The sequence below is a fragment of the Ptychodera flava genome, chromosome 15, assembly GCF_041260155.1.
Source record: "Ptychodera flava strain L36383 chromosome 15, AS_Pfla_20210202, whole genome shotgun sequence".
Taxonomy (NCBI): domain Eukaryota; kingdom Metazoa; phylum Hemichordata; class Enteropneusta; family Ptychoderidae; genus Ptychodera; species Ptychodera flava.
In genome coordinates, this window is record NC_091942.1 from 11685001 (window position 1) to 11712674 (window position 27674).

Sequence of the window (27674 nt, forward strand, 5' to 3'; positions counted from 1 at the left end):
TTACTTAACGCTACTGCTCAATCATTACTCATGACATTATGTAATAATTACTATTGGGTAATGCAATTTCGATAACTTGCAAACAATTTCGACCTACTTCACCTCATGGCTGGATGGCATTTTGTATCTTCTACGTAGATAATTTCGAAGAAACGATTTCGTTGAGATTAATTGCCCTTAAAAAATAATTCAATTTACCGATATTTCTATAATTCATTTCTAGCCTGAGAAAACTTGTAAGTCATAGTGTGACACATCTACGCGCATGCTCTGAAACGGTAATTTCTGACGCTAATATGACGGCTAAGGCATAATGTAGAAAATTGAATTTGCAGTATAAAATCAAATCCACGTTTAGTTAACATTATTGAGTATTATTTAAGTATTATGAACACTCGTAAAGGAACGAAATGTATTCATTGCCAACCTTAAAACGTAAACCTCACGTGTACAAAAGCGTAAGCCGTCAATGCACATAATATGTACGTAGACAATAAGATAGATAGATAGATGGATAGATAGATAGATAGATAGATAGATAGATAGATACATACATACATACATACATACATACATACATACATACATACATACATACATACATAGATACATAGATACATAGATACACATACATACATAGATACATAGATACATACATAGATACATAGATACATAGATACACATACATACATACATACATACATACATACATACATACATACATACATACATACATACATACATACATACATACATACATACATACATACATACATACATACATACATACATACATACATACATACATACATACATACATACATACATACATACATACATACATACATACATACATACATACATACATACATACGTCTGTTCAAATTTATATATATTTTATAATTGAAAATACGTATAACAAATAATATATGATGCCAGAAATATTGAGAGGCACGTTTGATCGTCATTGGTTTCAAAACATAATCCATGTCGAGTCGTAAGGCGTGCCATATGCCTTCTTGCCACTATTCTCCGAGTATCGAACATCTTATAATTAAACCGATAGTTTGCAATATTCTAATGAAGTACCTTTGTCCAGAATAATGTTTTCGCTACTGCTGGAAATCTGACGACACGTGAATTCTGTTTCTGACCGCGCATGCCTGCCTGACTCTCTCCCTTCCCGAATGCAGCGCTGTTCTATGTATATGTCGGTCGGCATAACAGATATATATCTTGTGTATGCTCGGTGCGATTAACATTTATGTCAGCTTGACCAAACCAACTTTTCACGTTTGAAAATATGCACATGTACGTTATACACGTTTTTGAACATTCTTGAAAAGGTACATCAGCGTTAATGGTTCATAGCTAAGTTACCTTAGTTATCTAACTTCACTAAGCTTATGACAGAAGTCTAGCAGAGCAGTCTGTACACTGGGTACCAACTCAATATATTGTCTTCTTCTGGACTTTGATCGAACGCATTCCGTCCGCCGGAACGATAAATGTCATGCGGTGTACTCAATCACTGCTTGATCGGTAAATGTCTTCGTCGCTGGACTATAGCCCACATTAGGAATAATGGAGGCCCTTAATCCCAACCTTGTGTTTTAGGTCTGCATTGTCGGAGGGAGACTTAAGAACAGGAAACGTGAGCTCTCGAAGGTGCCGGATCCGCAAGGAAAACGTTTGTGGCAAGTCCTATAAGGTGGGTGTCCCGATGGAAGACTATAAGCTAATAACATGCCTACACTGAGGCAGAAATTTGACGTTCGCTGAAAGCTCGAGGTTCACGGAAACTGTCGCTCTGCTATGTTAAATAAAAATGCGCTTTTTGCGTTGCCCACATTGATTTGAGATTACGCCAGTTAATTGGATGTTCCGGAAATATTTCATTAATTTGAGATTTTTAAAACAATATATGTCATGTCTTGCTTACTAGCCGCATGTCTTGGCGCTCTTGCGTTGTCAGACGTCAGCCAATTCATTTTGAGAACGCTTTCATATCTTGAATTGATATGAAGGCGGTCTTTTTCTGTCGTGCGTTGTTTTCCTTCCCCACCAATGAGAAACTGCTGAACGCGAAGATAATGGTCCTCGGGCGATAGTGTTCATGGCAAATAATAGCGAGCGGGGATCATGTATTTATATACATTTTTGCATGACTATGCGGTTTTAATAATGGCAATCTTGTCGCAAATCTGACACGATTTTTTAATACCACGGTGAGCGATACAGCGATTATGGGAGAATTCTATATGCAGTGTACGTGTTCAAAATTAAAATGTAGGACTGTAATTAAAGGAATATGTAGCGGCGCTGAATTGCTACTGGCGGTCGATAAAAACAACATGGCATATTTCATAAGAACGCAGGCCTCGGCAAAACTGAGGAAACGCACCAATAATTGGCTGCTCTTTTCTTGATTTTGGGAGCTTATGTCATTAAATTTGGATAATATCGTACGTATGACAAAAGAAAATGACGATTTTTTTCAGTGAGGATCATAAAACGCCAGCTGGGCTTCAGCGCTAGTGACATATCACAAGGGAAATTCTTAACACCGCGGAAGACCTGGCAATATGGCGAGGATTTTGCTACTTTGCCTTGCGATCTATTCCCAGTGTATTTCCATCTCTATCGTATCGCTAACTCAAACATTTCGCAGGCCTGTCAAACTACACACGTTCGTCGAAACAAAACTAGGGACTTCTCGAAATTCAGGGGCACCTAACCAGCATATTTGAAGAAATTCTAACCAAAAGTGTTTTCGGTATTTTTAAGTGTAAAGATAGCAATTAGAAGACTTGTGGGCTAAATGAAATTTGGAGGGGAGTATAAAAGCTGTTCGCAACTTCCCTTCCATCACATAACTTTCTTCTCATAGCGAAGCCCCCCTCTCCCTCTCATCAGGACATGATTTCGGCCTTCCCACTTAAAATAAAACTTAAACTCTGAAAGTTTCCCCCTCCTCTGACATTTAAGTGATGCCCTCTTCCCCACCAACTGACAGAATAATATAATTAACCTCCTGTGGATGCCTTTTATACAGGAACAGTTTCATTGGCTACCCCTATTCCGTCATCACGATGTGAAGTGAAAGAAGCGGCGAAATAAAGAAATTATTATAGCCCTTTAAACAATTTGACGATACGTTTATCAAAACATGTGACTGTATACTACATGTACATATATTTATTGCCATGTTTATGAAGTCGGGTGTTATTATAGCAGTTTCACTCACGAAGCGAGTTGTAACCTGGTTGGGTGGAAGTTTTCATCGGGCAACGCCAAAATAAACAATTTTACCTTACACAAACAACTGTCACTGTGATGAAAACATTGTCAGAAGTCGTTTAGTATTACATATTGCCATTGCCACTATTTTGTCACGATAACGATTGATCTTGGCCCAAATAAATTACGACCTGAAGCTAAGCAGTTTTGCTGTTTGGATGCCATGATAGTCATGAAGGTTCGAACATTTGAATTGTAAAGCAGACGACAATTTGTGATGCGCGCTCTAAAAGCGCTATGGTTTCTGTAATCCAAACGTTTAAAGAGAGCATAAGAGACACCTATCTAGCAAATTTTCTAGCAGCTTGAAATAACTTTTGAGAAATCGGGAGACGTGCTTTTTTGAATAATTTCATATATCTTTCAAGGAATTGCTAAATTTCTTCTCTCAACCGTCTGATAGTATCAAGCTGTGTGTTATATACTCATGGCAGAGCACCGACAAGACACATGGGACTACTCTGTCGAGTCCCCAATTCATTAAAGTTGTATAATACAACTGCTTTGAAAAAAGCAACATTTAGAAAACTTGAGCACTTTAAATTTGGATCGAATTTAGATTGAAGGCGAGAAAGGACGGGTTAAATTGGTGAGGGAAATACTTTTTAACCGTTGGCGAGTGGAACTAGCTTTCTACCCAAATGCTGAGAAATTGGTAGTCATATTTTTTTCTGTGGTGGTGAGTTGAATCTTTTCGTGATTAGCATTCTTTCTGCAATAACGAGTAATTACTGAGAGTTAGTAAAAATGCCAGGGAAGTATCGCATACGTTCTACCATGCCGTTTATCAATGCAATCTTATCAGCTGAAAACTAGGGCTCACTATTTTCATCAAAGCAGGGTCAATCCTGATGCCATAGCAACGGATCTTACGCACTCTAACCGTATTAATGTAAGTCGGAGGCACCGATTCGGTTCAAAGGCTGATTGTTAATTAATAATTGATCGGTGCGTGCTATGATAATAAAATTATCGTCATTTGGGCGCAAAGCGAAAGAACTGTGCATCAAATGTTGGCAGTCTACTATTATATTGAAGCAAGGCGGGCAAGTTAAGTTTCCAGCTTTCAGTTGTATTGACAAGCTCCATAGGCAGCTGCCATAGACCCTTTGACGGACACAGGCATTTGTGTATACCACTGCAAATTTGAACGATGGTTCTACGCTAGACAGATGACATATTTACATTCCGTATATTTGTGTATGCATTTCTTCCCCGCTGAAAGTACGTTCACTTTCTAAACATTGGGTCCACTTTCGAAAACATTCATCGTGCGGTTGAAATCTCGTTCCCCTTCAAGTTGACTGCTATAGTACTGTAAAAAGCATTAACAATTACTGCAATGAATACATGTATGCGTTCATGGACTGTACAAAGAATTGATAGCATTTTGAAGTGACACCATGCACAAACCACCAGGGAAATATTTTTATGTGCTGATACAACAATATTAAAATGATTCGCAAACCGATGCCGGCTATACTGGAACAGGTTTCCTCTCCGGCGTTTATGTTTATGAGGCAAACAACTGCAGTAGCTCATTTTTCACGTTATCTCTTCATCTTTGTCGTAATTTGCTTTGCATCAATACACAATTATGACATGCGCAGCTCCGAAGCAGCCTCGGCATGTCGCCTCATGTCGCGCCAATTGAACGCAAAGCGTGATTTGTATGAATACCTGAGTACATTTAACTCGTCCACGCGGGCTGGGGCATCATCAATATTACGGTCATGAGCAAGTGCCTGCGGGCTAGGGTTCACATGTTATATCACAGTTGTCTTCACGTGTTGATACTTTCATGCTATCAAGCTGACACGACTGGAAAAGGCCCTTCCTCACCAACAGACAGATGGCAGTGAGAGCGTGCGACGGTATTATCTTTATGCGCGCGTCTTCGAATATTACTCTCAGGCGTCCTCTCAGAGTGCGCATGGTGTCTGCGCAACACAAATTGTCGTTCATCACTGCACTCCGCTCCGTGCCCTGGCATAGTCAAGTATCGTCGCCGAAATTGTGATCTTATCGAGAGGTGACAACTGTAAAATGTAAATTCAGTCACAGGTGAGTCTCCTCGATATTTTCTATCGCAAAAAGAAAACGTGAGGCGGACACTTCTTGGTTCCAGGCATCAGCGAAAAGACGTGTGTGTCTGCACGAATGAGGTCTGAGCCTGCTCGACGGACACCTCGACAGCCTTACAGCTTCCACGCATGATGTTCTGATAAGTCACTTATATATGGTAAGCAATGTTTTCGCACTTTTTCAACCGAATGCCCCCGCAAGTTTGAAGACACCTCCGACGTTTATTTGACTCCATTTGAAACGTCTGTGCGATACCCAATAGTTTACCAATCATTATAATAGCACTGTAGGGCGCCATGATCAGAAAAAAAATATCTGTTCACTTGAAAAGACCTGACTGTTCAGCATAACGTTAACCGTACCTACTATACCACTATTTTCAAATAATTCTTTGTTTGTAAACTGTCATTCCCAGATTGAAAAGACAGTACACAGAACGGCTTCAGACATATTTGTCGTTCTTGAAGTTCAGCTCGACACATGGGGATCAAAAACATTTGAGCATTGCATCGAGAGTCTCCTTCGGTTGCTTAATTTTACGTCCTTCAAGTTCGTGGTCTCAAACGTGTCATAATCTCTGATATAATCTTTAAGGCGTGCCGATCAATCTACAAGCTGGTCACTTGAGTCAAGGCTTTAGTTGAATATTTTGGCCTCTAAATTCTTAGCTTGAATACTACGCAAACTATATCATTAAATCAACGCTCACACTATTGTGTACATCATTCAATGTAATGTCAAATTACAAACATTTTCGATTCGTCTCACGAACAATATGAACGAGCAAATAATATGGAAGGTATCAGAATATATATATATATATATATATATATATATATATATATATATATATATATATATATATATATATATATATATATATATATATATATATATATATATATATATATATATATATATATATATATATATATATATATATATATATATATATATATGCGGGCTAAGAACAATTTTTTTGTTATTTCATCATTCCACTATGAAAAGCGAAAATCCCTTGCGGCTCGTGCGTCAGCGATAAATGCGCTCATTAAAACTGGGCATCATTCCTCCGGAAGTCCACAAACATCGGCATTTTCTTTGTCACGTGTTGCGGCTTAGGTAAAATTGGGTAGCTTACAATCAGCTGATATCCGGAAGTGACAGAACATGGTTATGTCATCAGCGAACAAAACGGGTAGCGATGTTTACTAATATTAATGGACGGAAGTCAGAAACATAGTACAGTGAATGTCAAGTGCCAGTCAAATTTGACTTTGATAGGTAAATTAATTAAGCAATGACATTGATCATGAAGTGATTGGAGGTCGCATAAATCATCTACGACAGAAATAATCAGATTTTGCCGATAGTGCTGAAACTCTCGATCGCGGTAATGCCGGCTCCTGGAGAACTGGTCACGCCTCAGTTTTATTGCACATTTCAGCTACGGTTTGTTGCCTTAGACTCATCAAGTAAAAAATATGCGCAATTCATATCCTCCCATTCTCGATGACTTCATAATCTGGGATCGTCCATTGACGAGCGAAGTCTTCTTACACAAGTTTTAATACGCCTATTAAGAATCAGCGGTGGATATTGCCTCAATTTTTCTGCATCCCGAGTATATGGCATTCGCGTCATCATGATGGGTTTTTGAGCAATCGTGGCATTCTACAGTTCAGAGCGTAATACTATAATCCCACGTGAATTAGCATTCCTGTGCTTCCGCTTCAAGTAATCAGATCCAAATCCTGATTTTTTTCCAGCGCAGCAACCTTTTTCAATAGTTGAGAACACGTATGATAAGACACACGATTTCTCTCTCGTCATCATCCCTGCATGCATAGCGGGACAGTGCCAAGACATGCGGACTTTCCTCAAGAAAAAAGAGGATTTCGGGTGCGATATTTTTAGATCTGTGTGACGATAGAAAATACAGGAAACGACGGTTTCAAATGTGAGGGATTAACTTACACAGGCTCCAGTAGACAGAGCCTGTTCTTTGTGCGTGTGCCTGGTCGCGACACTTTAGATTAAGTCTGCATTATGCTGCTATGAAAATCCACATCCTGTTGTACTCTGATGGAAATGGAAGTCCTTTTTTCTGGAATTGAAAAAAAGCAATACTACGGCACCATTCGTGAAAATCAGTCGTCTTTGTCGTTAGAATATCACATTTTGCTAAGTGGTGGTATTCGTCGATCTTTCAACTCAATCACGGCTGAAAGCTAACGTCTTCTCATCGCGGATGCTGGTCTAGCTCATCTCTCCTCGTTTGATTTGATGTTCTCACAGACTGTCAGCGTTGAGAGAGACGATTAGTGCTTGACTGCCGAGCAATCCGACGGGTGAGCTTTTACTAATTGATTCGTACACAAACGTTAGGAAATGTGCTCATGGCCGACAAACGGATTACCCGACCATGTAGTTCTGACCACTCAGCATAGTCGGATAACCTTTAGCAAAGTGCATTTCTCCATGTCGACGAGTCCAACTAAGATTGGCAAGTTTTCAACTACTTTGTCGCGTACTACACACGTGACGTAATTGATTACGAAGTGCACTGCATTGGCGCGCTATGAAAACTGACAAGCTGTGACACATCATATTATATTGCAATTTCATAATAATCTGTCACTGGATCCCCTGATTTTGCTTTGTTACTTCTTACAACTGATTCTGATCCGGTCGTTGGTGGAAGATATTACCGTTGATAAAACATTTCATTTGCAACAAATTTTCTTCCTTGCGCCTCTTATTTAAAAAAAAACTGAGTCATTTAAACAGATGTTTATGCTAGTTCTTTGAACTTGTTCTCCATCTTCAAGGCGTAGTGTAGCTGTCTCACACACGTTTGCTAACCACTTGATCAGTGTGTTCTAGGACAACTCACGCTATGGATATAACTAGCTGGGTTTTTTTTTTGTTTAGTAATCTGAGCTTCACTAAGCAAACAATGGAAAAGCGATCCGCCTAGATTGATTACTGAACGATACTAAAACATTGTGAAGCGAAAGTCACAAGGTCCTGAATTATAAGTAATCAGCAGAAAACACAATCAATGTCGATTGCAAATGTTGTACAGGGTGTATGAGCCGATGGTGTAGTCGACCTTAAGAATTGCAGATCATGTAGGTGCAAGACGACAACAAGGGCAACACAAGCAAAAATGTTCGAAGAACGCAAACTATACGAACAAAAAACGAAAACAACGCACAGTTGTTCCCTTAAAGCCTCTCATAATTTAGTTGAATCCTTGAATGGCTGGTCTATGCTGACATAATTAAAGTACATTCACTTGGTATTGGCAAACGTTCGTTGATATTTTTAATAGGATAATGAAACAGTTTCTTTCAAGATTAAATTTAAAGATAAGAATGATATTTTGAACTTTGGTTGAATATTTGTAACATTATGGTAAATCTGATTTAAATTATGAAACCGGAAAGACAAATCCATAATAGGCTCAAGATGTACTAGTTAACGCTTGGATTACGCGCAAATATAATAGTAAGAAATGCTACGTAAGGTTACAGGCGGTCGAAGGCATACGCTAGGTCGAGTGAGTAAAATCGAAAACAAATGAAAGTATCCAGAAGCTTATAAATTAAGAGGTACTTTCTAGCATTTGTACAACCGAACCACATACCGGTAAAATAACCAAAGAGATACGCAATTTTCATGTCATACACCAGGAATGCTCTTAAATACCTAGTTACAGCCCCGCATCTTCATAGTGCCAGTCAATAGCCACGGAACATAAAAATGTTTATTTCCACTCGGAACAATGCAGATTCGGTCCAACAAAGACATTGTGCGTCTTTAAAACTGTCGGAAACGTATGCTGCGAATGGGGCAATATCCCCTCGGGTTATTCGTACCAGTGACAGAAAGACTGCTCTTTCAGTTGGATTAATGTATGTAGCTTGTAACTGATGTGTAAACATTTCTGCGGGACTTGTGTCCTATTCACATCGGCTGCGGCTAATACTGATATTTTTTCTGAATTTTTTTTCTCTATTTTATAAATCGGGCCTATTGTATTCTCATTTTTTCCTGAACTGAGGCATAAGGCCACCGAGTTCAATGACATTCAAGGTGAATTTATTTTCTCGCTTCGCTTGCCAGCTCGAATGACGCGCGAATCTACACTTCCTATATGGAGGGAGGCGGTTAGCTATCTTGCGGCACATCAAAGGCTGACATTTGAGGGCAAAAAGTAAGAATTCCGCTTGGTGTTGGGTGACTATCGAGAGAAGTAGGACGATTTGTGAATGCGAGGGGCTGTGTTACTTCAACGAGAAGGGCCAGACTCTAGCTAAAATGTCAAACTGATGAATCATGTACTAACGTTGATTTACCATTAGGACACGCCGAACACGTGCAGACGTCGTACCACTCTGCAGGCCACTGAACAAAACCATCCACAGCTTATTTTCTTCGCTGCTCAAAGTCTGTGCGTAAAACCTCACTGTACAGTTGTGCTTGTCACAAATTTTAAAACTCGATTATATGTACTTGCTAATGTAGTTTGCTTCATTTGTGTTCTCTCTAAAGTTCTCCTTCTACTCCTGAAATCGTGTAAAAATGTCTAGAATTCGACTTGTCGACACGGCGTGTTTGTATGTGATGAATTAAGTCCAGACTAGTACATTGCATTTGATAACAATCGCATATTGTACGCATGTGTTGTGTTTGCAGAGCAAATATGAACAAAGTATTTCAGAGGGTAGAAAAAGAAACTATTCTTGTTTTTTAAACAAATATGATGAAATTATTGTCATTTTATGAGCTGAATATTACTTTCGTATCATTGTGACTCGATTTTAATACAATGTGGAATTCGTATGACTCGATTTTAGTACATATAGGAATTCGGTTCAAAAATCGTCGACTCTGCACAAGCATTTCAGTATTTTGTAAATGTACTAGATAAATTATCACAATTTGGGTGGAAGATTTAAAATTTCCCTAAAATAGCCTAAAATTTACTTGATACCGGAGTTATCGGTGACTTCTGGATTTTCCGACAGTGACAGTTGTCTTAAATTGAAAAAAAAACAATACCCCAAAGCAAGCCCTAGGTATGTTGTATATCGATTATTGTTCACTCGCACCCGTTACAGATCGGAATAACGGCATCAAATCACACGCACGGTAAAAAGTTCTCAAACACGTAAACCTCCACAATAATTTATTGGCAAACAGTGAATGTGACCTCTGCTGTGATGGGTATTTTTACGGCGGCTACCAGTCTTGGCCCAGCCATAAGTCACCGATAACTGTTGTAAAATGTACGGCAATTTCAATTAAATTTTATAACGTCCCAGTCGTGTAAACGGCGAGTTGCGACATGACCCGTAGTACTAGAAATAACTAGAAATAATGTAACTGTAATAAAACAGCGTAAACTAAGACCGGTAACAGAGTTTGAGCTTTAGCTGAAAGTCTGATGAGCCTGAGAATATAACACAGTGTCTTCAAATTACTTTCAACGATTACGACAACGCTTTTGATCGCATCACGATGACACACCATCCTGGCGAGAACTTGAAGATGCTTGAATCTCCATCAACATGGAAATATGTGCGTGTTCCTTGCTATTATTTCGGTGCATCAATCGGCAGGATATATTTCTTTATTCGAAACATCGACAGATATGCAACCATGCTCATTCAATCCACAACATGACATCATCATGATGCAAGCGTGATTCGCGGGATAAAGCACGCTTTAATAGGTAGATTCAGTAAAGTTCTTATGTAAAGATAACGCTCGTTTCAAATCAGTCTAGCTAATCATAGTAGCACCTACGAAATTAAATTGAAAATAATATGTTCATTTATTTTGCCAGATGTGATTACACAGTCACACTCAAACACGTGCAGTTACATATTCTGATACATAAACCCATACCTACCCACCTACAGAATGTATGCCGACACCCAGCAAACCATCCATTCATCCACTCATATATGTGTATCATTTAACCCATCCATCCACACACCCGCTAACTCATCCATCCATCGATACATCTATCAATCCGGTCCACCAAGACAACCATCCATCAGTCTAGTACCTGGGATCCAATCAATCCGAAAAATATACATTAAACTTAAACAGGTAAAAAACACTGACCACATCATCTAAATATAAATATATTACCCGACATTAAATGAGGGAAATTACGCCTTTAATAAGAGATATCGTTACGCAAGACAGTTACAGTAGCAAAACTCAAGTACAAAAGTTGTTATTAAATTATACAGAACCCATGCATATCTTTGAAGAATGTGGCTTTGATTTGCGCGTCGAATTTATTCATAGATTTATACAATCGCTAAATAGTCTTTACAGTGGTGCGTGTAGCTGATTACCTGTGGGCGTTCAAGATAGCTTTTTGCACTGGGCCGTAACCAGCACACCTGAATCTTGCAGCAATATTATATCCTCAGGTAGTCTGTTCTGTAATGACTCAGTGTGTGGTACTATGGCAGATAACAACGATTTTCGTCTGTGATTCAAAGGCACCGAAGCCCAGGGGTGAAGCTTCCGCGGGTGGGCTGGTCTTCCCGAAATTTTACTTCTTTTGTTATACATAATGTGTGACAACGGTAACAGCTCCGTAATTCTCCATTACACTGTGACATTTATTGTGACACGAATTCCACTCTTACATACATGTGAAAGTAGGTCGCCATGCAAGTTATTCAAATCGCAAATACTTTGACGAGGCCTAGCGCCTAGAGGAAAAACTTCCCAGTGATCGTATGATGATGACGGCCATATCTTGTTAAAAGGGAACATAATTGGATTGCTAATGGGCGTTTATTAATAGTCGCTGATCGAGCGGTTTGGTTATCCTCTCGTATCAGATAGTAAGAAACTATCTATATGTTGTTCTATTGTATCGCAGTCTCGTCCCTCAGCGCATATCAGCAGCGTTGTTCTTTTGTTGTGCTTATGACGTTCTATGACGATGAAACATTGAAACTTTACCTTCTAAACTCTTCCAGAGTGTGAAACTTGCGGTTTGTTTTCTTTAAAGACAATACAGATCTTTCTTCTTACGGAACACAAACACAATCGCACCAGCACGTGTATTGCAAACTGCCGTAAGCATCAACAAATATATTCAACCTTTCGGGGAAAGTCAACGGAAAAGTGATTCATACTCAGAGAGACAGGTCCACTTATTGGGCTTCATGCATTGATTGACAGATGCCGGCGGCGAGCCGCTCAGTTACCTAGCCCGGTTATTGTTTAAAACAGCGTGTTGGATCGTGCGTGTGTTCGCTCGTTATTGGGAAATTATGGGATTTTTTTGGAGGGGTACTTTCCCTCAGGCTCGATACCGTTAGCTCGAATTGATTCAGGCTAAACCAAACAGTTAGTGTTATTCGACTCGGGGTTCGACTTTCTGTGAAGCTGTAGCGATCTGAAACAGAAAATCAAAAATATTTGATTCAGGACTACCCATCATAAATCATTTTGCTTAACATCTTAAGTTTTACCTTGGCTTCTTCTTTTAAAAAATGGACGCTCGTTGGCAATTTTTCATTATCCTGCCATTGTTGACATTCAAATTCACAGAATAAGTCGAGGTAATACACCATTCTTTACTGGCCTGCAGTTTTTTTGCAACAAGAAGCTGGTCAAAATGCTAATGCTCGCGATGAGGTTACACGGTCACCCGACGTGTTTATCCGCGATTGATATTTCCCTACAGGTCCAAATATTTCATGACGAATCAAAAAAACCATAAAGGGGTCACAACAGTTCAACCATGACCAGGGGCGATTCCTTGCTAATGACGATTTTTAACTTTAAACAGTCCGCTCCCGGGATCGACATATTTGCATTCAATGCAAAATAAGTCGATACACAGAGATAACGTAGATTAGCAAGTGAAATCATTAGGCACGGGGTTAAAATCGCTGAGGGCGCTACGGTGGACCTAGTACTGTAATACTGGGGTATTTATCCAGTTATATGTGCTTTTTACATTCAACGTTATGTAAACCGGGCGTCGCCCTCCCTCGCGTTGAAAGATGTGGGTTGCGTATATCATTTTATTGTACCGACGGATTGTAAGCTTTTTTTGCTTTGTAAGCTTTCCCTCAAATCTGCTGGCCCAGACTGTGTGTCTATGCAAGTGACAGAAAAACATATGATCGATCCCATATTTTCAAGTCTTCTCGATATGTACAGCTGCCGAGCAAATGTATGAACTGGCAGCCCTGAAAGATGCCGAGTTGGACGATAAGGACACATGCTCATTCATACTTATGTACGCCTGGACGTCTAAATTTCTCTCTAAAATTTTTCCTGTGATTCATTGCGTCTGCCTAAAAATCACATGGCGATTTACTCTGAACGTTTACGCTTGCCCTACTGCGCAGTATCAACAAAGAGCTTTGACGTGAGCATGGAAGCCGGTGCTACAAGTCCATCAATTTACAAACATCAATTTACTCAAGAAATTTGAAACAGAAAATTGGGTGACGCATTCGTCAGAGCGTAAAAGATTGTGTGGCTGCGTTGAGGCGACCTCTCATCAAGGTTTCCTCTGATGTGTGCGGCAACATGGTGTATGGACAGTAAAACCCGGCACAAAATAACTCGTTTTGCAATATTATATCGCAAAATAATTGAAAATTGATTCCTGCTCTTAATGTAATAACAACTCTACTCGATGAAGCGAAAACAAAGCTACGTAACTCAGGGAAACCTTTCAAGTTCATTCAGTATACCACTGCCACATTATTATTGTCTTCAGTCTCACTCGCTCCTTTTCAAAAAATGCGTGCGGGTGACAATCTCTCGCTTAACTTAGTTGAACAGCATTGTGCTCATCCATGTCCCCCGTAGCAATGAAAACAGGTCGTTTCCGCGCGTGTGATCGGAATTAAACATCGTGCTTCCAGGCACCCATTTTACATTTGGAATATAAATCTAGATGAAGCTTTTCTCTCGACAGGCACAGCCGCACTCAAAACGAGCCAGCGAAACACTTTCCTTCTTCACATAATTATCATCGCGTGATCGCACAATCAAAGACATGTCGCGCAGGGTAGGGAAATCGTTTTTGTCTTGCTAACAAAATAAATGACGTCCTGATAAAATTTATCATCTGTCAGAAAATAAAAAAAATTAATACACTGCGAAAGAAAATAGAAATTCCTTATAAATTATGAAACGACATAGTTCTCACGGAATCACGGTAGCAGACATGCGCTGCTAACGAGATTTCACTGATTAGGTTCAAGATATGATCGAACTATTTTTGTCGAGGCTACGGTATGATCTCTTCATCATACAAGCTGGCCTCTAAACATATTTTACTCTACAATATTACACTGCCCTTTCTCGTGTTATAGGTCTGAGTTTTATCAAGTAACCTCGGGGTTTCATGTTCCTTCATTGAATTATAATTTATTTTATTAGATTAAGTTCTGATAAAGAGTTATAGCTATCAGAGTCTCAAATGGAGAGATTATACACAAAATATCCCCTGGCCTTTTTCGATCAAAATTTTCCAGTCGAGGCTGAAGAAAAATGTTTGTTTCCGGTAACCCGACCCGCCCGGGTTCATATCCGCCGACCCTAAACGTTTATTCTCAAGTTCAGTCACCATAAATCCCGCGAGACCGGGTCATTTTTTTCAAAACCACGCGTGGTTTCTCTGACGCCGCGCAATCAAGAACGGCCACTACCACATAAGCAGCACCTGCCCCGCTACGCTTGACGAAAATAATATTTATGCTATCAGAAAAATCTCTGTCTGAAAAGAGTAAAGCCCATAGGTTTAAGGGTCGTACAGAATAATATATTCATTATAGATTACTTTCAATGATGGGGAAACCCTGAAATGCTATGTTATAGCAGTATTCTTTTTCTTAACTTTTGCGACGCCTTATTACATTATCCTTGTTGAAAACTACCAGACTGTTTCTGAAAATCTAGTATACTCTTCGTTGACGTGAAATAGACCTTAATCCGATATTGTTCCTGATAGCATTGCTGATTGAAACTAAATGAAATATTCATCATCTCTTCTTGAGCAAATTATTAATCAGGTACAGTAATTATCGAGACATATAGGGGTATTTGTTGTTATTAGCGATAAAAGATCATACATATCTCACCCCAAAGAAAATAAGATTGGCTAATTTTTAGGGTTCCGAGACCAAGGGTGGGGATACTTACACCAAAGACAAGGTTTTAAAAAGCAATACTGCACTCAAATCTGCGTTCAAGTTGTTAGTGCACCTAAATAATGTAACCAGTTGGAAATGAAGACAGTTCTTTCGAACGGTGTCATGTGATAATGTCACAAAAGCGCAGCCACCCTTAATGTGGAAAGGCCTTCAGGTATATAATAACTTTAGGTATATTATAGATGTTGACGACAGAACTTGTGATTTTTGTAAAGGTACGCATATTGAAGACGAAAAACACTTTCTTTTGTACTGTAATCTATATAGTGATGTTAGAGAAAGATCTTTTGAGAAAATCTGCAAAATTTATCCAACTTTCACATCCTGCAACCTTTTGAGAAGATTGAACTTCGAAACCCCCAGTTTTACCGGCAAATTATATATGTGAAGCTTACAACAAAACAAAGAAACCTTGTATGAGTAAAATATGGAGACTTTCTCACGTTATCGATGTCTTTATATATTTATTTATTTTTCATTACGAACTCTGTTGAAGTGTTTTATAAGCCCAAGGGGCTGGATGTGGCAACATTACTCAGTGTAAACCTACATGTATTGCTGTATAAAATAAGTCCACACAGGACACTTAAATAAAAATATCCTACTAATACTACTAATAGTTCATCGCATATCTGAAAATCTGCTTTATCATTTCGACCTGGTATTTCACTTCGGCCTTTGAACCCAAGCGTCATACGGTATTCCTCGTCCTTGTGCTTTGGTTTACGCCATGAGCAAAAGTTAAGAGGAATTAATGCCACAAGAGTGCCAAATGTTTTGCCTGCGGCATGGAATGTTCGTCTCCGAAAAAAAGATTTCGTGAGGATGTTGGAAGAAAAAAGCTATATGACGATAGAATTCTTGATGAGAACCAACATTAAAACACGTAATTCAGCGTAAAATTTGCGAAAGTTTAAAAATTGTACATTTGAATAAGATCACAATAACTTTAGAACCTATTTTAGGCTGTATTCCGAGCACTCGTTAAATAATATTAAAAGTACTTTCTTTTTTTTCATCGTTTGAAGGTCGTTTGAATGCGAAAAACCCAAATAATAGAATTTTCAATGATGCATCTGTATGCTTATATTACTGAGTGATATTTACAAAAATAACTCTCTCTCTCTCTCTCTCTCTCTCTCTCTCTCTCTCTCTCTCTCTCTCTCTCTCTCGTTATATATATATATATATATATATATATATATATATATATATATATATATAGAGAGAGAGAGAGAGAGAGAGAGAGAGAGAGAGAGAGAGAGAGAGAATAAATGAAATTATGTAAGTGTATATTTAGTTATATAATTCTATATAAACCCATAGATCAATTTATTACAATATATGTTAGAACATTCCAATGAATATATATATATATATACATATATATATATATATATATATATGTATATATATACATATATCACATAAATATGCCAATATTTAAAATATAAATTATAATATACATAAACAAACATTTGAAAATAATTACATCAATTACATCAAAAAATGTAAAAATAATTACATCAACAATGCGTAAATTTAATTATGAAGGTGTATCTAAAATTACATTATTATTTATATGTATAACAAATGTCTTTTATATATGAAATGTATGCAATCAATATGTAAACATATGTTTACACATATATTTAGTAGAATATAAACATTTAAATATGTCTATATTAAATATATAAATAAATATATGCATACATAAACCAATTTGCAAATACATAAATGAAATGGTGTATATATATATATATATATATATATATATATATATATATATATATATTAACATGATTCTACTTTTTATCTATTCTGATCACTATATATCATTCGATTAAGTGATTGATCGATTTATAGATTGATATATTTATTTATTGTATTTTCCGCCTCCAACGAGCGACTGATTTACTCAAATGGGTAATTATCGTTATTGCCGTCATATTATTTGCACATAAAAACATTTTGATTAGAGAAGAAATGTTAAATTTAATGTAAAAAGACAAAAAAATCCATACTTTTATCGCACGATATCGAAATAACGTTTTCTGATATATTCAAATTACATTTGGGAACATAGCAATTAGAAAGAGAGGTCGAGCATTCTGTGTAGGACTTATAGCGTGTCTGTTAAGATTGAATACATGTAAATCACAAAAGATACTTTTGGTCAATGAACAAGAAACACTCACGAACAATTACACATCGTATTAATGTTATCAAGTGAAACGGTCGTGGTCTAAAAGACAATCATGATGTTATGGATATCGGCAGAAGGAAATTCATAAGGCAGATCAAATAGTATGCTTAAATTTCTACTTTGCAAAGTTAAAGAAAAATTCGATTCTGTGTTGAGTCATATTACCCAAACAATAATCGGATAACCCAATGAAATATGTATCCCCCATGATGAAAGGAAATACGAGACTATCTTACAATGAACTAACCAATGCTTCAATTTTGAATCCTGCACAACCGATCCAAATCATTGTTTCATGATGGCGTTTCATCATGATCGATATTAAGTATCTTTTACTATCAACCTGAGATGTAACAGAAAGGATACAGATTCAATATATCAGTTTACATTATTTAATTAATTAATGTGGCACTGCCATAGGATTTTCTTTCCGCGCGCCAAGGTTGAGTTCACCAAGTAGCTCTTGTATGGCCAGTAGATTTTTCCCGGTCTGTTACAAAAAAAATATTGCATTGAAAGGTTCATCAATATTCAATTATGTTAATATTTCAGAACTATTAAAACCTTGATTAGGGACCTTATAAACCAACCGTCTCACGCCCTAAGATAGTCTTTACACGACAAATACCTAGATTTGTGATATTATCATGTTTTTTCCTCAAGCATTCTTCACATCTGCAAAATATTTACCCCTTGCAAGTAGCGTTGGGTAATCTGCATTACATATGTCGAGAAGAACGATATGACAGAAAATCACTGACGATATTAAAAATAAAAGAGAACCTACAACAGAATTTCGAGGAACACCTGCACCAGGATACCCTTTCTCGCTCAGAATGACAAGTCATGCATGATAGAAATTGCCAAAGGTTGAAAAGGTACGAAGAAACATCTGGTGGATCCGTCACACATTTCATGTAGAGATAATGTATATAATAACATACTGTATTTGGTAACTGTGAATGCTTTAGACGAAACAGGAAGAACACTAAATAATCTTATCGATATCGGAGCTATTGACGTGAGAAATGCTTTCTGGGCCAAAAATGTCCTTCAGGAAGCAGAACTGTCCTTGTGAAAAACACTAAAAGGACTCAAAAGTACATCTTTTAAGTTACTTACCCCTAAAATGCAGGCAAAACTAAAATCGGTCGGAGACATCACCTGCCTGCCTTTGTATAATGGCAATAGCCACAACATACTTAGATGAGTGTAAAGACCATTTCGACATTATTTTGAGAAATTGCATTTTTAAAAAGAGCAAAACAAAACGAAACAGAAATCATAACACTAGTATTACGTAAAATGAATGGTTAAGGGGCCTTCGTTCAAATACCATCACTAAAAAATACGCTCACACATAGCCGTTGACAAGAAACTCAATTCATAATGCTTAAACTCTTATTGAATCTCTTCGAGGATGGTTAGATTGACTCGAAACGCTCATGAAATATCAATGACAATAAAAATACCATTCTATATAAATATTTACCAGGCAAAATTGTCTGCCTGTGTCTTAATGATTGATTTTGCTGGTCACGATTTATTCTCTACACGGATTAGCGATTCTTTCCGTGTAATTTACCCGGGCGAAAAAAGATTGCCTGACATAAAAACGTGATACAGACTCGATAAATCAAACGAAATTCGGAGCACAATTGACACGAATGCATAGATGAAGGTTCTGGACTTAAATTGGCAGGAATGTATGAATAATAATGGTAGAGACACTACGTGGCATAGCCCTTATATATATATATATATATATATATATATATATATATATATATATATATATATATATATATAAAAAATATGAGAACACATCAAGTATGTTTGGTACCTATTACTCGAGTTTCACGCATACACGCGATCGTCAGATAGGTAGATTTTATTGTGTGAAATTTGCTTCAGGTGCTTACATATAAGCACTTTAGCCCTCTGAGAAGATACAAACAAGTTTTTGTATATATATATATATATATATATATATATATATATATATATATATATATATATATATATATATATATATATATATATATATATATATATATATATATATATATATATATATATATATATATATATTATATATATATATATCGAAGTATACAGATGTCCTCGAGGGAATTACAGTGCTCAATGCAAAAAGCAGAGCGTTATAAATAGATAAATAAACAGATTACTTCAAGTACAAAGTAATGAAATCTATTAATCTTTATATATATATATATATATATATATATATATATAATATATATATATATATATATATATATATATATATATAATTTTCTTCTCAGTGATATGGTATTCCTTTATCTCAACGTCAAATTTCAAGTAATAATAATAATGGTTTATTTCCTTTTCGAAAATGTGTGAAAAAGCACACTCACAAAGACAGTTACATGGAGAAAGTGTTGATAAGTGTAGGAAAAACGAGAGTGAAAAATAGTTGTCTTGCAACTAATCGGGTCACTCCCGAATACCTGGTAATTTGACACATTCACTGTATGGGCTGAAATTTATCAATGAATTACATGGAAAATGCGGATCAAAAATTTGCAGCAGTAACTATGGAGGCGTGAAAGCTCTCAGGAAGACAAAAAAGATACACAGCATAAACTTGATAAAAGAAAACCGTTTCCAAGTTTCAAATTCACACAAAGGGAATTTATGGAAAAATAAAAACCAAGGATTAATGTACATCAATGACCAGTGAGACTATTCTGAAGATAATTTTTGTATTCCACTTTAAAGCGATATCTATTGTGTATTTCTCTTATTTCAATGGGTATAGCATTCCAGACTTTCGTTGCAGCATATTTTACAGTAAATTCCCCTGCCTTATGTCTAATTTTTGGTATGGCTAGATCGTTACGAACACTTTGTCTTGTACTATATCTATGTTGAATCGGGACAAAAAGTCTTTAAAAGTATCTGGTAGTCTGTGGTTTAAAACATCATGTACAAAAATTGCAAGCTGTAGTTTATGTTGCTTGAAAACATCTAAAATACCAAGTTTCTTAAAAAGTGGGGACGAGTTTGCGTTATAATCGCTGAAGGTCATTATACGGACCATCTTTTCTGAACCAGGAAAATATCATTCAAATAAGTAGGATAAGTATTTCCCCACACTTCAAGGCCATACATTATGTGGGGTAAAACAAAGGAATTGTATAACAATACAAGTGTAAATAGCGGTACTACATGACGTAATTTCAGGAACACACCTGTTAACTTACTGATTTCATTCTTACTTGTACAATGTGATGTTTCCATGATAAATACTGTCTATAGTTACCCCTACAAAAGATGCACTGTCTACTCTTTCTAAAATTTCATTTTTCATTCTTAGTGAACCTTCACATATACAATCTTTTCTATTACTTTTATAATTGCATATTTAGTCTTTTTAGAGTTTATAGTCAGCCTGTTAGCATCGCACCAATCAGTCACAGCAGATAAATTGTTAGTAACCACATTCAAATCAAGTTTACAGGATTTTTGTATGGTGTGAAAAAGATTTGAATCATCGGCGTACAGTCTAAAATCAAGAACATCAGATGAACAAGGAAAATCATTAATATAAATAAGAAATAAAGTAGGTCCTAGGATCGATCCTTGGGGAACGCCACAAGAAATATGTTTCTTACGAGAATGTACGCCATCGATGCTGACAAACTGACTTCTGGAGGACAAGTAATTTTGTATCCATCGCAAAGGTAAGCCTCTGACACCATAGTACTCTAACTTAGACAGCAAAATATCATGATTTATGGTGTCAAAGGCTTTTGAAAAGTCTATAAAAATACCAGTTGTAATATTACCTTTGTCGATTTCTTCCAAAAGATGTTGAGACAAGTTAACTAACGATAATTTTGTGCTGTAATTTTTCCGAAAACCATATTGGTGTTCATATAAAACGTTATTCTGATCAAAAAAGTAAAGCATCTGTTTGTTAACAATTTTTTCAAAAATTTTGCTGAACACTGGTAATATTGAAACCGGTCTGTAATTACTCACATCATCTGCATCACCTTTTTTGTAAATTGGAATCACCCTTGCAACTTTTAAATCATTTGGGAATTCACCCGTTGAAAATGACAAATTTATGATATGACAGAGTGGTTTGGAAATTACAGAAATTGCATCTTTTACAAGTCTCACACTTATGTAGTCATGACCAGTCGCCTTGTGGATATCAAGAGATGCAACAGTATTGACAACATCACTTTCAGTTACAGGATAAAGAAAAAAGGAAAGCTGAACTGGACTGTGCATATTAGAAGTGAAGTTTGAGTCAGCAGTAACATCTATTTTACTGGCAAGATTTTCACCAATTTGAACAAAGAAATTATTAAAATGATCTGCTATATCATTCAACTGTGAAGATGTTACTGTATGACATCCAGAATTATCGGTGATTTGATTTGGTACTTTAAGTTTCTTACAAGTCTGTTTGCCCAAAATATCATTGATAACCCCCCACATTTCTTTCGTGTTACTCTTATTTACCATTAGAAGATTTGCATAATAACACTTTTTGGCTCTCCTTAAAATATTTGTCAAAGTATTTCTATATTTCTTATAATTACTCAAGAAAGGTTCTTTAAACTTGTTCTTAATTAACTTGACATACAATTTGTGTTCATACCTATTGACTTACGAATTTCCCTTGTAATCCAGGGTTTGTTCTTACTTTTCTTATTTTTCCCATGGGCTTGAGTGGTGCATGTTTTGAAATGATGCTACAAAATTTGACACAGAAACATTGATATGCAGAATTAACATCCTCATGGCAAAAAACGTCATCCCAAGATTCCATTTCAAGGTCCCTTATGAAATCATTTTTCTTAAAATTTGAGAAATCTCTTGAGAGGGAATGACTTGACTCAGAAGATGATGATGTACAAGTGTTTCAAAAATAAGAAAAACTGGAAAATGGTCTGAGATGTCTGCAAAAATTACACCAGCGTCAATATGACTGCTATAGATATTCGTGTAAATATGGTCAATTATGGTTTCAGAAGTTGAGGTAACACGAGTTGGGTGTCTAATAACTTGTACATAGTTTAAACATGAAAGAGTATCTGAGAGTTTATGTGCAGTATTGGAAAATTGATTGATATCGATATTAAAGTCCCTACTAAAACACAACCTTGATATTTATGATTAATTTCATACAAAATATTTTCAAGACCGTCAATGAACATAGCTGTTTCATCATCTGGTGGTCTGTAAACAACACCAACAATGTATCGCTTGCTATTGTGTATGAAAGTCAGCCACAATGATTCAGCATTTGGGACTGTGATATCATGAACAATATCATACTGTAATGAGGAGTGTACATAGAAACCAACTCCTCCACCTCTACCGTGATTTCTACATCTTAATTCTAAGTTATAATCCTGTAAATTGTACATATTCTTGTAATGAATTTGCCAGACTTCGGTTAAAGCAATAACCTTAAAATCATTTTCGATGCCTTGTTGAAAAACTTGAGTAAAGTCATCGAAATGTTTGTTTAAAGATCTAACATTAATATGAGAGATTGACAGAGCAGATTGTCTATTTGAAAATGTTTCATTGAACTGTGAAATACTGTAGGTATCGCTAGATACCTGGAAAAGATCTACATCTGGAGCTTGTATATTTGTTTAAAAAATGATTATCACAAAAATACTAAACTCAAATTCACACACACAAAAAGACTTACTTGATTTTATGTAAATCGACTTCATTTCTGATGACAACGGACACAGCACCCTGTTCTTTTTTTACGTAAATGTTACCGTTGTATGTCCATAAATATTTATAATGAAGTGCTTTTCTCTTATCATTTACATCTTTCATCAGTTTACGTTTACAAGGTGTTAAATTTTCATTGACGTATATTTTGTTTTGCTTGAGTGTCCTAGTTTGTCCGTAGTAATGTCCTTGAGTTTCTTTCTTTCGTTGTATACTTTGTCCGTAATCTTCTGTTCACAAATTTGACGATGATAGGTCGATGTCGCGTCTTGTCTTGTCTTCTATCTTGTTTTCCAATTCGGTGAGTTACTTCTATATCATTGATTGTAATGCCTGGTTCGATACATTTCACCACTGACAATGCTATGCCGTCTGTGTTTTCAGCCTGAGTTTCAGGAATGCCGTGGATTTCAATATTTTCGCGCCTGCTGTACTGATTTTGACTTCTTGGTTTCTTTCAAGTGTTGACATTCGCTCTACCAGTTCGTCATTCTGTTGCTGTAATCGCCTGTTTTCGTTTTGCAGGGTGGTAATTTGGTTTCTCATTTCCTCTACTAGAGTGTTGAAATATTCCAGCGAATTTGTTATTGTCGTTTAAGTACTTCGCTGTTCGTTAAATTCCGGCGACACATACGAGATAAATCTGTCACTCTAACCCTTGACCCTCTTTTGATGCAAGACATGACATTTACTCATCAGCTGGGACGTGGACGCGTTGGTTTCTTCCACAGAACACTTCAGATGCGTCATGCGCATGACGAATCTGAAGTACCCGCTACAAATACTGAAACCCGTGTTCGGATACCATTTTTGTCAGCCATTAAACAGATATTTTTTTTCTAAATTCATTGTGCAAATGGAGTAAGCAATGTCTAATTTGTTTGATGGTTTTGCGCAATTTCCGTGTTTCAGCTGACTTGTGTAGAACCGATTTTCTCGCCATGTTAGCCTAAGTGTAGAGCGACTTAAAAGTCTCTTGCTTGAATAATTCTTGATTGAAAATGGCGTGCAATATTTCAACAACGACGATAAAATCAGTGCGAGTGAAATTTCCAACAAGGAGTACACTCATTTATTTCGCCTTTTAACTTTGTTAAGGCAGTTAAATCTTATAACAACGAGACTAACGATTACTGCTTTCTTTACTTTTCCGTTGTCATGGTGATTATCGCGTATGAGTCTTATCCGAAATCGCCAAGCACTTAACCAGCGCACTTTCGAGTCACCGCATTTATATTAACGGCATTTTTCTTGCAATAGGCATCTTTGCATCCGATTCGATGGCTGCTTCATGGGTTTGTTTGGGAATTTTTGGGCAAAAAAACTCCGTTTGCGATTGCAGTTGTTCAACAACAAGCATATTACAATGGGGTTAGTTTCAGTCGAATAGGATTCTTTCAATTTAAGCTACCAGCGCGCAAAATATGAATGCAAACTAAAAGTCGTTTTGACGGTATGTGGGTCTAAAATCAATTTTGGGCGAATTCTCATGTATTCCGGTATGGTCTTAATTATTAAACATTTAATTTGATTACTGCACACTTTTTTTTGAAAAACACCAATTATTGATTACTTGACGTTTATTCTATTGAGCTTCATCCGCCATATTGCGTTGTCAGTGAACGAATTGCCTTGCTGGCAACCTCAATATTCATTGCTACCTAAAAAAGTGACTGAAGATACACGCTAACTAATATGTGCACTTCTTGCAAGCTTGAAGAAGATATGTAGAAAATGGATCTGACAAAGCTGTCAGAGTGTATCTTAACAGTTAGTAAGACGAAACGAGTGTATAGGATTGCTTGAACTACGGCAAAACTGCATAGTGGTCCATACTCTAACTCATACATGTTTACATATACACATACAGATAGTTTTACAAATGCATTTTATCTCCTTAGATAAAGTGATTCTCAGGGAATCTTTTTAGGTCCTACTTCGAATTCCGAAAATGTTCGCATTTGTGACAACGAAAAATTCAGCAGCAGCGAAATTTCATTTAAACAGAAATTGACGATTAGTTGTACATACATATAGTGTCTTCGGCTTCATCGAAATTTTGCTGAACGTTAAGTGTAATACGCGGTATTACTGTAGTACAGCATCGAGGATCCAAAGGCAATGTGCCTATAAGAAATCTACACAATTGTTTTGCACCTCCACTGACAATAGATGGTGTTAAATGAATTAAAGCTAGTGTTAATGTTTAGACAGCTCATTACACTTATGCGATCAGAAATATTTCCTCTTCAGCAATTATCTGTTAAAATGGACCTTTTCAACGTAAACATGTAAAACACGACAGCTTTGTGTGTTCTCTCGGCGGGTATCCGCGATAACAACGTAAATTGTGCTTGACAACCAATTAACTCCAGTAAATCGAGAGGAAATAAGAAAAATACACGTTAACGATTGTTTATTACCGTTTTCTGTAAAAGCATCCTAGTTTCTAGTCAAGGGAGTGCATTAGCACGTAGTGAACGTATGTGCTCCACCGTTTCTTCCCCTTTCCTGCCATGGCCGCAATGAGACACGTCAATATGCAGCGCTCTGCTTAAGTTACCACCTGTCCCTAAGGGCGGACTCCCCTTAACAACAAACAATCAGTCTCTCCTAGGGCTGAAAGATTGAGTATCTAACCGACTTAATTTTCAGCGTGTATTTTCCCGATGTCTTTCCAGGTTATGCACAGGCAAACACGCTAAGTCAAGCTTAAACTTTCTTTGCGTGGTTAAACGAGCAGCTTTCATGAGAGTGTTGTGTTTCTCCTTTCTGTTGAGGACTGTATGGTATGAGGGATTTTAAGCGCCTACCAGTGACGATTGTCTATTCACAACATGGGATTGCAAATTGTAATCAAAGTTCTGATGGTGAGCGTGCGGGATTATGGGATGGATTAGTCAGGTTATACAATATCCACTTTGATTCCCTGGCCATTCTTTTAAAGATAATGGGAAGAGAGTGAAGCGCGAACCAGGGAGATCGAAAGAGAGCTCTCGTTCACGTGCGTACACCTTCGGGAAAGAGATTCACGTGGGATTGAATGTCCTGGGCACCATTACAGCGGGCAAGTCCTCGAACTCACTCGGCGTTTTGTATCATCGTGAATGAAGTGTGGCACAAAAATCGTGTGGTCGGCGAAAACACATTCTTTGTGTCATAACCAAAGTGATTGAATACTTCGTCGACAGACCTGGGAATGGAGAAATTTGAGGACTTTGACTTTCAAGGTTCTTGCTGTCTTTGTTCAACGCCATTCTTGGATGTTTACGTTATTTGTATCAACAGACTCATGAGTTGAGAGTTTTAAAGGCATGGCGACCTAACATATATTTTTCTTAATCGAAACGGCATTTTGGACAAGTTGTCGGCACGATTACACATTTGGTTTATAAATATTTCTATTAACTGAGGTTTACATGGCCCTCCTGTCAACAGAAACATATACTGCGTTATGCGAGGTAAACGTAGAAAAGTCGGAAACGGACAAAGCATGAATCAAATTAAAAGATAACATTTAAAAGTTCATTTATGTTCCTTTGACTTCCAAGATATTAACAGTACATAGTTTTGTAGGCAGTCAATCGAGAGTTGTTCCCATTTCGTCTTGGACGATTGTCGAATTGCTCAATGTCTGTTTACGGGTTGTGAGAGGGTTTGGAAAGGTTGTTGCGAAGCCGAAGTTCAGTGACATACACACCCAATACCAGAGCGCTGATAATGTCGACTAATCGCTTTACTGCCGTGAAATCCTTTCTATCTGTCACTGCTTCAGCTCACCTGCCGCTAATAAAGTATGTGTAGACGCCACTACTGTCATAATATAATAACATCAGTGACTGAAACAAAAAATGAATGTTATTAAAGGTATACAGTCACCTGTAATCTAAATGTACCCATATATGGTCAGAGGGGTTTTGCTTGGTATTCAAAATGCCCATGTGAGGGCGCTGTTTTTAAAAAGCGGCCACCCGCTTAAAATCTGTGATTGGATAGATTTTCTCTATCCATGGTAACTGTAGCAAAATTGGAACAGGAGACAGTATACCTTTAAGACTACTAAGCTACGACGACATTGTAAATGTTACGATAGCAACGATCAG

At 37.0% G+C, this 27674-nt stretch overlaps 1 protein-coding gene across 4 annotated transcripts in view; it reads left to right on the plus strand.

Annotated features, from left to right (window-relative positions):
* Positions 1-27674, plus strand: part of LOC139151160 (glutamate receptor ionotropic, NMDA 2A-like) — a 182297-nt gene that overhangs the window by 51567 nt on the left and 103056 nt on the right. The window contains exon 1 of one of the 4 annotated variants that reach the window (XM_070723752.1): positions 4959-5364. The exons of 2 other annotated variants lie outside the window; for them this stretch is intronic. The gene's annotated coding sequence lies outside the window, so the exon portion shown is untranslated. Of the gene's footprint in view, positions 1-4958; positions 5543-27674 lie in introns of those variants that run through there. One more of the 4 variants, XM_070723750.1, reaches the window with a different exon arrangement.